This window comes from Calliphora vicina, chromosome 2, assembly GCF_958450345.1.
Source record: "Calliphora vicina chromosome 2, idCalVici1.1, whole genome shotgun sequence".
In the NCBI taxonomy this organism is placed as follows: Eukaryota; Metazoa; Arthropoda; class Insecta; order Diptera; family Calliphoridae; genus Calliphora; species Calliphora vicina.
In genome coordinates this window covers 103,793,229-103,805,528 of record NC_088781.1, presented here as the reverse complement: position 1 = coordinate 103,805,528, position 12,300 = coordinate 103,793,229, and positions in this window count along the sequence as shown.

The following is a 12,300-nucleotide window of genomic DNA, read 5'->3' as shown; positions in this document are numbered from 1 at the left end:
ATCTGTACTGTGTATTATTGATCAATATCATAATTCCATGTTTGGGAGAACCTTAGTTTCTTGGTGTGGATGGTAATCTGAGGTAATTTATATGTAGCCTGTTACCATCATAATTCACCAACGAATCGTATTGTAAGTCGCCCACAAGGTATTTTATCCATGCCAAAAGTATGGCTGACAAACCAACATTGGCGCCGATTAACCCCGAGAAACTCACTGTTTTGACAGCTGTTTGGTGTGTTATGGTGGATCTACGTTTCGTCCATGGTTACGAAACGGAACAAAAACACGTCCATATTGCGATTGGACAACGCCAAATACTTCTAATATGTTCTCACATGATTACGTTTGTGGTCAATTGTTAGCAAACGCTGCTCCCATATTGCGGAAAGCATTCTCATACCCTAGTGATCATTCAAAATTGATATCACTGAGCCATATGGAATGCCTATGGCTTCCACAATCCCTCGCACTTTCAATCTCCGGGAGGCCTACACCATATCAGGATTTTTTCGGGTTTAGAGACCTCAAATGGTCTTCCAGAAGGTTAAAATTTATGGTTTGAGTATTTTTTTTTTCGCAAAAAATAATTCACTATATTCCATTTTCTCCTCAAGTCAAGCGGTAGTCTGCTATCAATAGCTGTGAAACACCATCTTTATGGATGTCAAACACAAATAAATTTTGACAGGAGTCAATTGATAGAAGCCTAGAAGAAGGCAACAAATTTAAAAAGGCATGGTCTTATTGACCCGCCTTCGTATTTTCTAATTGTGATGGTAGAAAGACTTTTTGATAACTCGATAGTTCACGGTTGAAGGTTTATAGGGAATAGATGAACCTTTTATCAAAGTGGCTACTTGGTCAGGAGAGTTCAGAGAATTTTCCAAGCTAATGAGTATTAGATGAGTTTGGATATTCAGTAAGTGATAATAAATGACTCGTTCCGTTTCATTGAGAGTACAATCATTGACATTATTTAGTAACACAAAAGCCGATCCGTTTCTGGAACATTCATTAGCTAGTTATTGTAATTTTTTCAAATGTCTCCATATTTAGGAGCACATATAAACTGCATCGTGTTTTGATATTGTCCACGAAAATGCAAATGGTCATCATTTTCAGATCAAGCTCCCAGATTTGCTTCAAAACTGTAGGAATGGTGTTGATTTCCTCATGAAAAACTGTACAGGTATGGTATTTCCTTTATTGGTATGAACATGTCGATCTCCTTATCTAGGAGAATAGTGTCAGTGCAGTCATCTCTAGTTGATATTTTGGTATAAAATGGTTTTACCCGCCTATACTTCGTTTCCACCTGACTCCTTGTGACTTGAAGCTGACTTAACCGAGTTGGATTTATCAAGTGGAAAATACATTAGCAAATTATAACTACTCTAGAGATGAGAATTGTCACGTGTTTTGTACTCCTTTGTTATGGCTTCATGTTAAACGATGCACAGTGGTTTAGAAATATTTTGTTTGGAAATAATTCGGTATCTGGGGAACTATTGGAGATATTGTTACGAAATTTCACATGGTTTGAGCTGAGGTGTTTTTGAGTTCATTTACATTTGTTCAGTTTCTTAGCGCTGAACAAAAATCCATTTATGATTCGAATGAGCTGAAATTTTAAATATATATACATATATAGCCCTTGAGATTGAAGAGATATTCAAATTTATTGATTTATTTTTCAATTTTGCTCGATCTTTTTATGTTTTTTTATATATGGGAACTATTGGAGTTTCCAAGATATCGAATTATTTCCAAAAAAATGTTTCTAAACCACTGTGCGATGCAATCATAGACTTAAAGTTGTTTATCATAAAGACATTTAAAAGTATCCGAACTGTTCATTAATGTAACTAGCGGTATCTTATATCATTTATTGCAATATTAATGATTTTCAGCTTCAGAATATAGCGGATGTTAAACCGAAATATTACCTTATCCGAAAACTCAAAACATCTCAGGTATTATTTTTGACTCTAAGCTATCATTTTAACTTAGCTGCTCTCGGATTTATAGAGATCTCCTGTATACTCTTTTTCCTATACAAACTTTGAAACGTAACTTCCAGAGATAATTTATACAAATTTGTACGCGAACACAACTATTGTCATCAGAAAACTTAGTAAGGCCTAAAAATGTATTCTAATTAAAAGGAAAGTTTGATTTATTTTCAAATACCATTTCTCAATTGGATGAGCTGGAACAATAAAAAAAATTACACTTTTCTAGGATTTTCGGTTTGTATTGTATTTGTTCAAAAGAAACATTACGAAATATTCATATAACAAGAAAGTTCTTAAAATGTCTAAACTTTCATTTTAGTTGGGTGCGTAAACCACTTTTTATTGAATTGGGGATCAGAAATTTGAAAGATTATCGATTCCTATCTGTTTAGGAATATACATAATGGCTCTTCAAGTTATGAGACAAAAAAATGGAGTTTAATAATATTATGTCTACTATGTTAACGTTCAAAGCCTAACAGTTGGTATAGTAGACCTTATATGGGGTCTATGGTCAAATATGGACCGATCCAAAAAAATATGGTATTGCTATTCCTTTTTGCTCGAAACTCATGTTTGCTGAATATTATATGGATATGTATATTCTATAGCCATTTATGTACCATAAAGCCATATCCCGGGAAGAAATTTGTATGGGGGCTAGGAGAAATCATAAACTGATTCTTACAATTTTCAATTGAGTTTATGCTTTTATCATATGAATAACGAGTGAAATATTACATGGTATTCTCTGCAATGTACCAAAATGATAAAAAAATGTGAAAAATAACAATTTTGTTTGAGGTTGTCTTATATTTAGGTCCATAACTCTTGTTCTACTAATTCGATTTTGCTAATTTTCAATACCAAACAGCTTATAAAATTAAATTTTATTAATTTCGCTTATGTATTTTGGACGTGAGAGTGTTTTATAGAGACAGACAGATATACAGTGGTGGCCACCAATTTAAGACAAATACTTGAATTTTTTTCATCAACTGAATTTTAAGTGCAATAGAGCCAAAATAAAAGGACCTCTAAGGGTATGAAATTTATTGTTAATGTTTCTAGTTACTGAAAAATGTTTGGAAAAATCGGTAAAACATATATGGACAAAGTTATGTGGAAATACGTTGACCCATCTCAGCGAACATCCGCTGTTAATAACATGATATGACCGAAACTAATGGAACTAAAAATACGAAATTTGGTCCGAATATTTTATAATAATAAAATATAATGATATAAATGTGAGAAAATATGTTTATTTAAAAAAAAAAATTTTGGTCAAGTTGTAGAAAAATTTTATGTGTTCATGGTGAATATGTATGAATTGACACAGTCGAATAAAACACACTTGTGTGTTAAAACAGTCCTCATGCATACATATTTGTGGAAATATTTGAAAAAATAATTGACAATTACATGGAATTTAGCAAACAATTTTTGTCTTAAATTCCTGACCACCACTGTAGGTCAATCGACTTAGATTTGCATATGGATCAATAATAACTTAGCTCTCAAATGAATATTTATCAACGTTACACAAGGAATGAGGTATCAAAAGCATTCCGAAATATTACTCGTTTGAAAAACAGTATAAAATGAAAATACAATATGGAATTGAACTAAAGTCTGCCTACATGATGTTGGACACATGATAACATTCAATTATTTCTGAAATTGGTAATACATTAAAAAGTTTCTGCTAGTTTCGGCATAGTCTAAATATTAACCTCGGTTCGGTTTCAGATCAGACTCTATAAATTTACAATTTCATTGAAATTAAGGTTTTTTATTTAAATAAAAGTCCCACTGTGTACTTAATAAATTCTATCTCTTCTTTAAAAATTATATTTCGGAAAAGCTTTTTTCTCAAATTCCTTTAAAAGTCTCTTTTTACACACACACTTGCTTAACCTTCGCTTTACCAATACCCACCCGGGTGACCACATCGATTTTATTGGTTTAATATTTTTTTTTAATTTTGTTTCGATTTAAATGAAATTTGTACTCACTGAACAAATTCTAGAGTTCTATAAAATTTAATAGAACCATTTTAAACTTTTTATAATGTTTTTTCAATTTTTTAAAATTTCGTTCGTCGCATATATTTATAGAAGTGTAGTGTCACCCGGGTGGGTATTGGTAAACCATGTATATAAAAAACCTTTGGTAAAGCGAAGGTTAACTTGTAACATTAGAATCCCATACCGAGAGAGAGCGAGAGTGTTTTATAACATATGTATGTTACTGTAGTGGTAGTTTAACGGTATATACGAGTACATACAATGTAATTCGTATTTTCCCATATAGTTGTTGTTGTTATAATTGTCAAAGCAATTCAAGCAGTTAAATGTAGAAGAGGGCGTTTATTTTGAATTGCCGGCTATAAAACGTATGAAATGAGTTTGTGTGCCTGTTAAGGTTTATAATTTGTAACAGCTCCGCCCATTTGTTGTTGGTTTTATATATTATTGTTGTTGTTGTTGTATTTATTACCGCAATACACAAAAACTCGTACATCCCCACAAAATTTATGCTAAAGCTAAAGAACTCATACAATCTCTCATTCAAACACAAGTTGGAATTAAAGACCGAAGTCCCATTGACTTCTTTAACGAATTCTTGTCTAGCTGTATGTGTGTTTTTGTTGTTAACTTGCAGTAGTAGTTGAAAATCCCGGCAACATCCCTCTTTTTATATGGAAAAGGCTTAAAATTTCAATTGTATTAAATTGTACATCATATTCCGTTCACTTTAATTCCTCTATTGTTTGGATTTCTGTTGAGTTCAAGTATGTGGGGTACATTTTTTTCAGATCTATTTTTTGGTTGGACATTTTTATGCGCAAAATCTATTGGAATTCTTTTAAAGAAGAATTTGGTTTTATTTTATTAAGAAAAAACAACACATTTGTAATGGGTGCCTATTTTCCATATTCAGTCGGGTTTGTATATTTTTGTTCTTGTTAAAATGTGGTTCATATTGCTAGTGGAAAGAAATATCAGACAGTTTTTGTATGACACTGATAAATTTGATGGAGTTGATAAATTAATTTTATATTTAAACATAAATTATAGGTACATTGTATAAATAATTACAGTTTTGGTTTTTGATGGTGCTGAAAATCTACTACATAAAAATGTTTGTTTTATTAACTTGTTGTGTTGAATATGTAAAGAATATAGTGTGGAATTTGTTAGCATTATTTACCGAAGGTGTTTAAGATATATTAATTAAATTCTTATCAGTCACATCTTAAAAAAATACAAAATTTACTGGCAAAACTACTAAAACTACCTAAATATAATTACATGTTTTAATAGTCTAAATTTCACTGCTTTTTAAAATCTCTGTTTCTTTTAATCGAGTTATTAAAAATTTAAATACAAAATACATAAAAAATTCAGTATTAAAATGATATTTTTAAATCAACAAACGTAGTAAATAATAATACGAGTACCATTATACTCCAAAATTATATTTAAGATGTATTTAAAACTTTGTTTTAAATAAAATTTCAAAATACATATTTGTACAAAAATTATTTGAGGATTAATTTGAAATATTCACTAAATAATTAATTCGAAACATTTATGGAAACATTTAATGCAACACTATTTGAAATTTTATTAATCCTCCGTTAGTCGCAATCATTTTCAATCCAGACTAAGGACTGATATCGTAAAATTCTTAACACACGTTTTTTATTAAAAATTTTAAGCCAAGTATTATTTGATTTTTGTTTTGATCAAGTTACCTTTGTAAAGCATGTCAGTTATTATGTTTAATGTCAATTATGTTCATTTGTTGTTAATCTGATTAAAATGAGTGACCAGAAAAAAGTGCGTACTAAAATTTTTAAATATTTTCAACAAAACCCAACTTGGTCCTACAAAAAGTTGGCCAAACAATCAAAGGTCTGTTATCAAACTTTTTCCAATGTTATTAAACAGTACCGGGAGAACTTGTCCGTTGATTTAAAACCTGGTAGAAAGCATTTTCAAAAATTCTAAAGACCTCTGGTAGGAAAGCAGTCCGTGTAGGTCAGTAATCGAACTATTTGGTACGAAAAGTTAAAGGCAATGCAGGTTTAAAAGCATACAAGGCTTAAAAAGTTCCTGACAGGAACTCTGCTAACAATTTAGAGGCCAAAGACAGAGCATGGAAATTGAAGTCAAATTTTATACAAAAAATATACCTGCTGCATAATGGATACATTTTTCGCAGCTTCTGCGTCAATTTTTATACCCTACACCTCCATAGTGGGGAGGGTATAATGCGTTTGTGCAGATGTTTGTAACGCCCAAAAATATTAGTCTAACACCCACCTTAAACTTTATTGGTCATAAATGTTTAATTTATATATGTATCTACACAAATTCCGCTCCAAATAAGTTTTATATATACGAAATTTATGTCACCAAATTTTGTTAGTATCGGTCCATAATTCGTCATAGCTCCCATATAGAATTTTGAGTGTTTGGCAAACACTCAAAATTCAACATAAATAACTTTCGTATAGACATAAATCACACGACCTAATTTCATGGTGATCGGTCCATAATTGGTCATAGCTCCCATATAAGGTCCACTTCCAAAAATCACTCAAAAATATAAATTATTGAAATTTTAAAAGAAAAATGTTTTTGCACTTTTACTTAGTGTAGGGTATTATATGGTCGGGCTTGACCGATCATACTTTCTTACTTGTTTTATGTTGCAGATGCTCGATGGAATGTTGACGAAAAGTTTAGGACCCAAAAGCAGACAAAATTTCCCAAAAAGTTCTTGGTATGGTAAGCAATATGCAGTTGCGGCAAAAAAACCAAACATTTGTTACAAAAGGCTCTATAAATACCGAAATTTACATCAAGGAATGTTTGGAAAAGAGGATGCTTCCATTCTTAAGACTTCTTCACTATGGTAAGAATGGTCTTGAGTGGTACAAGAACAATAATGTGGTATTTGTACCAAGAGAGGCAATTCCTCCAAACTGCCTGGAGCTAAGGCCAGGGGAGAGATATTGGGCTCTTGTTAAAAGAGAATTAATGAGAACAAAAAAAGGTGTTCAAAAGTCCTGTTCGAACAAAGTGACATAAAGCACTATAAAAACCATAATGGAAGGGTTTTCGAAAAAGGTTCATAATGTCATCATTAGTGATATAACAATAAAAATATTTATTTTTTTGTAAATTGTAACAATAATTTCAGTCAAATAAAAAAAGATTCAAAACTGTAAGTTTAGTGGTTTCATTTTTATTAACATATAAAATTTTTCGATCTCAGTCCTTGGCAGAAGCTTAACATGGCACACCCATATCTTGTTCAGAGGACCAGTAGCTTCGGAATATTCTAGTAGGCCTAAATATATAAAAAATTTATATAAACATCATAAAACATTAAAGGGTGTTCCTTACAAGAAATCTCGTGTTTCGGATAGTTCAAAATCTTCTTTTTAGCAAAAATCAATTTAATCACAATCTTTACTTACCATTCTAACAAAATCAATCGAAAAACTGCTTTGAAACTGCTCTAAAATATATTAGAAATCTCTTTTTAATATTATAAAAAAAGACTTAGGACCATTATTACAACTTGACTTTAACTTCCAAATAGTAAAAGTTAACTTTATCGCACCTTTTTCTATTGCTTAAAGTTAACTTTTACTATTTGAAACTTAAAGGCAAGTTGTAATAATGGCCCTTAGAAATTATCAAAAATAAAGTTGAATTATTTGTTTTACTTTTCCTGATCAGTGGTACCAAACTTCAAAGAAAATAAAGTTTTGTTTATAAATAGTCGGTTTTTATTACAATTGATTACAAAAAGAAGTTTAATTTGAAAATATTCAATGTTAAACATTTGCGACACCGGTGTCCCATATGCGTCCCTTGTTTATGATCGATCCATCGATCTTCCACCAATCAAATATGGATAAATAAGTATTGATATCGACATCAAATTTAACACAAATATGTTTTATATACACAAAATCATGATACGTCAATGGCGAGCGCTATACATATGTCGATGGTTATCATCTTCTTTTGGCCTGAATTCATTCGCGATTTGAGGGCATGGTCATCTTATGTGTAGGTGATGTGAACAGGCCACCGAAATCGTTTGATTCAGTGGTTAGCGAATAACCCATGCCATCAGCCTGATTTATGCGCCAGCATTGGCTTAGATAGGGGGGTGCTGGGGTGGTCAGATTGGATTTGTAGATTGTTCCATTATGAGATTCCTGTGCCCTAGAACATAAATCATGGGGTTTTTGGAACCCAAAAAATTAAAAAATATTCCAATGACAATCGTACAACGGAGCAAATGTAATGGTTGGTTTTTACAAGCTAAAATAAAGGAGTCAAATTTTGGTTCATTGTTTATCCGACAGGCTAAACTTAGTTATTGTGGATTCGTGTTCACACATATCATCATCGCAAACATTCTTAGCATAGAGGCTTTATGCATTCACTTTTCGAAACCAGAAAATAATAATGATTTAAAAAGCCTAAGCCAATCTCTTCAAATTAAACAGTATAAAATAAACAGCCTTTGCACAACTAGATGAAGTTGTAGAAATGAAAATTGTAAGTCAGTAATTAAAAATTACGCTGTAATTAAAAGTGTTCTTGAGATTTTTATATAGAATCAACATTAGGTAAAAGCTAAAATCTGGATTTGCCGGATTCTATTCCTTCAGTTGATTATTGGAAGTTAAATATATAAATTTTATGAAATAAATTAGCAGTTTTAAATATTGAAAATTAAGTAGTTATGTCAGCAAACTGAATTTTTGTTATATTTTAGTTTTGTTTTAATAAAAAATTATTTTTTTTTTATAAAAAAAATTGTTTATTTTTACTATTTGGAAGGGCACTTGCCCACCCCAGAATAATAGTCTGCTTTTACACAGGGCAAGTTTTCTTGCGCAAGTCTAGAGTTTATAGGAGAGAGAAGTAAGAAGAAAGAAGAGGGGTACACACTTGCTTGTACTGGCAAGTCTCTTCAATTCTCTTTTGTTTTCTCATTTTCACTATGGCGTCTATTAGGTTTTGACATACAAAATTGAACACAAACTTGCTGTGTGTAAACAGTCGAGCAAGTTTAAAAGGGAATCGAAGAGACTTGCTTCAAGTAAACTTGCTGTGTGTAAAAGCAGACATAGTCTAGCTACGCTTATGTGCGCCAGATTCATGGAAAATTTAAAAATTTGCTCGATGTTATGGCCCTAATTTTGTAAATCACTTCACAAAGTGATATTTATATGGAAAGCAAAAACAAAATTTTAAAAATTTGTTTTAGTTTTATATACAAATTCTTAACAGAACAAACGCACCAAAATTCAAGCGTTGATTTTTTGCCTATCATAATTTGAAAATTTTTCAAATTTTTGAAATTTTGTTTTTGCTTTCCATATAAATATCACTTTGGTGACGTGATTTACAAAATTAGGGCCTATATTTATTTAAACAGCGTTTATATAAAGAAATCAGGTTAGTTCAAGAGCTGGGATGTGGTTTAAATAGCATCTCGTGGATAAATATGTGTATGTTGAATTTCAGTTTTACCACCTTTACTAAAAAAGGTTTCATGTTCATAAAGTAGCATTAGTTTACCACAATGTTGATGATAGTTCAGATCATAAATATATCGAGCCCTTAGCGCCAAATTATCGTAAGCGACAAAACACAAATTTTACAGGAGAAGGTTTTTTTGATTATTTTGAAATTTATACAGAGAATTAAAAATGTTATGATGCGATATAATATAATTTCGTTCAAGCTATTTGTCTATTTTTCAAAAATATTTATAACTTTTGACAATTAAAAATTCATGGAATACTTTATTGAAAAATATGACAAAAAATGTTTTTTATTGAATTTTTGCATAGATAAAAATTTTTCGAATTGAAATCAAATTGTTATTTATGAATAGTTTTTAATGAAATTTCACAGTTATGTAAAATTGTCTATTTAAAATGGAAAAAAAAAGAATTTTGAAATTTATTATCAGCAATCCCGCAATTCCCAAAATATTGTTGAAAAATCCCAAAAATGGAAATTTTTAGTTTTTTGGCTATAATATCCATACCAGGGTCTGAGTTATCGGAACCCTTTACAAAAGCATATTGGGCCATCTAAAATCGGTTACTATATTTTGATATTGAATATGCGATTTGAGAATTTTTGCACTAAATTTTAATTTTAAATTTTTTTCAATTAAAATATTTTATGAAAACGTAGCTTTCAGAAAGATAAATTCCTTATACATCCTTTTAGAATTTTTTTCCGATAACTTAAAAGGAAAAAAAATTCCTTTTTCCCAAAAAATTAGCGAAAAATTAACAATTTAGTTATTAACAATTTTGATATTCTGAGAACGCTAAAACATCAGTCGGTCCGAAAAATTTTAATTTTTGCAATAAAATTTTTTTTTTTAAAATGTCGCTTACGTTAATTTGGCGCTAAGGGCTCGATATGCTTAAGAGTTTATACATTACAATGCAATAGACTAAACCGTACGTTTCACGAACACTAATCGTGGAAATCGTTTCTTTGAACATGGAACTATTAATTAATGACGACACCAACCACAAATATATATTCTATAGAATGAATTGATAACAGTCTTTATTGGAATGTTTCCAAATATTGATTAGAAGGTTCCTTGTCTCTCATCGGAAGCAACTATTCAAAAACAATATGTTTGGATCATAATATGATTACTTAGGATCATAGTCATAGATCATAATATGTTTTGACTAAAATATTTTTTTTCTAAAAATAGTTAAAAAACAAAAAAAAAACAGAAGAATAACTTTAGGTTTTCGGGTTTGAATCAGAAAAAACGCGGTTTCGTTTATAACCGAATTCCAAGCTGTAGTTTTAACTCTTACCCCCATTAACACGAAGTCTGGTTATGCCTTAACTAATAGTTATACAGTCGGTTAAAATTATTTTTGTATGAAAACTGGCCGTATAACTACTAGTTAAAATCTAACCAGACTTCGTATTACTGGGCGTTAGACTTCTATAAAAATTAAACTTGAAAATAGTTTATGAAGTGGTTTAGATGATTTAATATTTTTAGGCCCTAATTTTGTAAATCACGTCACAGTGATATTTATATGGAAAGCAAAAACAAAATTTCAAACATTTTTTTTCAAGTTTTTGAAATTTGTGACGTGATTTACAAAATTAGGGCCTTATTATTTATTCTACCCTTTCTATGTCATGATTTTTATTAAAAGTGATTTCCATTTGTTTCCTTATAATTAGGGGGCGGATTTTCATGCATTTATTATTGGAAAATGTACGCCTAAAATATGCTTCACAAAATTCAAAATATAACCTAAAAATTTAAAAAATATGTACTTATATTATTGTGTAGAATCATAAAATAATTAACTATGGATCGCTCAATACCCAAAAACTACATAACAGAGTTCCCAGCAGTTAGGATTCTTTTGATTATATTAACAACAAAATTATAATTGGTCTTCTGAGAAAACGATGGATATGTTAATTTTATGATATGTCCATTTTAAAATCATTAAAATATTGAAATTGCTGTAAAGTAGCATCCGACCTTAATTTTCAGTTCGTATTAAATGAATATGAAGTGCCGTTTCATGAGTATGTGGAGTTACAAAATCTTTCGGTGACGAAATCTCTTACAAATCGAAATTACAATGAAATCTAATATGAACGATTTTGATACAATTAATGAATTTTTGATACTTAAAATATTCATTATCAATAAAATATGCCCTAACATACCGATGCCATTTTATAGCAAAATGTGTGATTCGGATAGATAATTATATTGCGAAACTTTAAACTACAGATTTTATACTAATATATGTATGTATGTATGTATTCACAAAATTATGTATTGACAAGTATGTATATTTTAGACAGTATTACATTAAAATGTAAATATGTATTTGACACGTATGAAGAGGATTGTCACTTTAGTATCTCTAAATAAACTAAAGTGAAGTCACTTTAAACATTATTGTACTGCACTTTAAAAAGTAATTATTTACCCACCAAAATTAAAATATATTGGAGAGTCCATTGTTACTTAGTGTTCCTTTGTAATCTGAAATTTAGTCTGTGTAATTTTTTTATTTTCAATTCTCTGTACGGATATGCTATTTTACTCACTGTAAAGTATATATTGCTGGTTGAATTATTATTCACGAAATTCTGGGATACCAAAACAATTCAATGTTTATTTTGAAAAAATTTAAACGATTCATTTAATCACA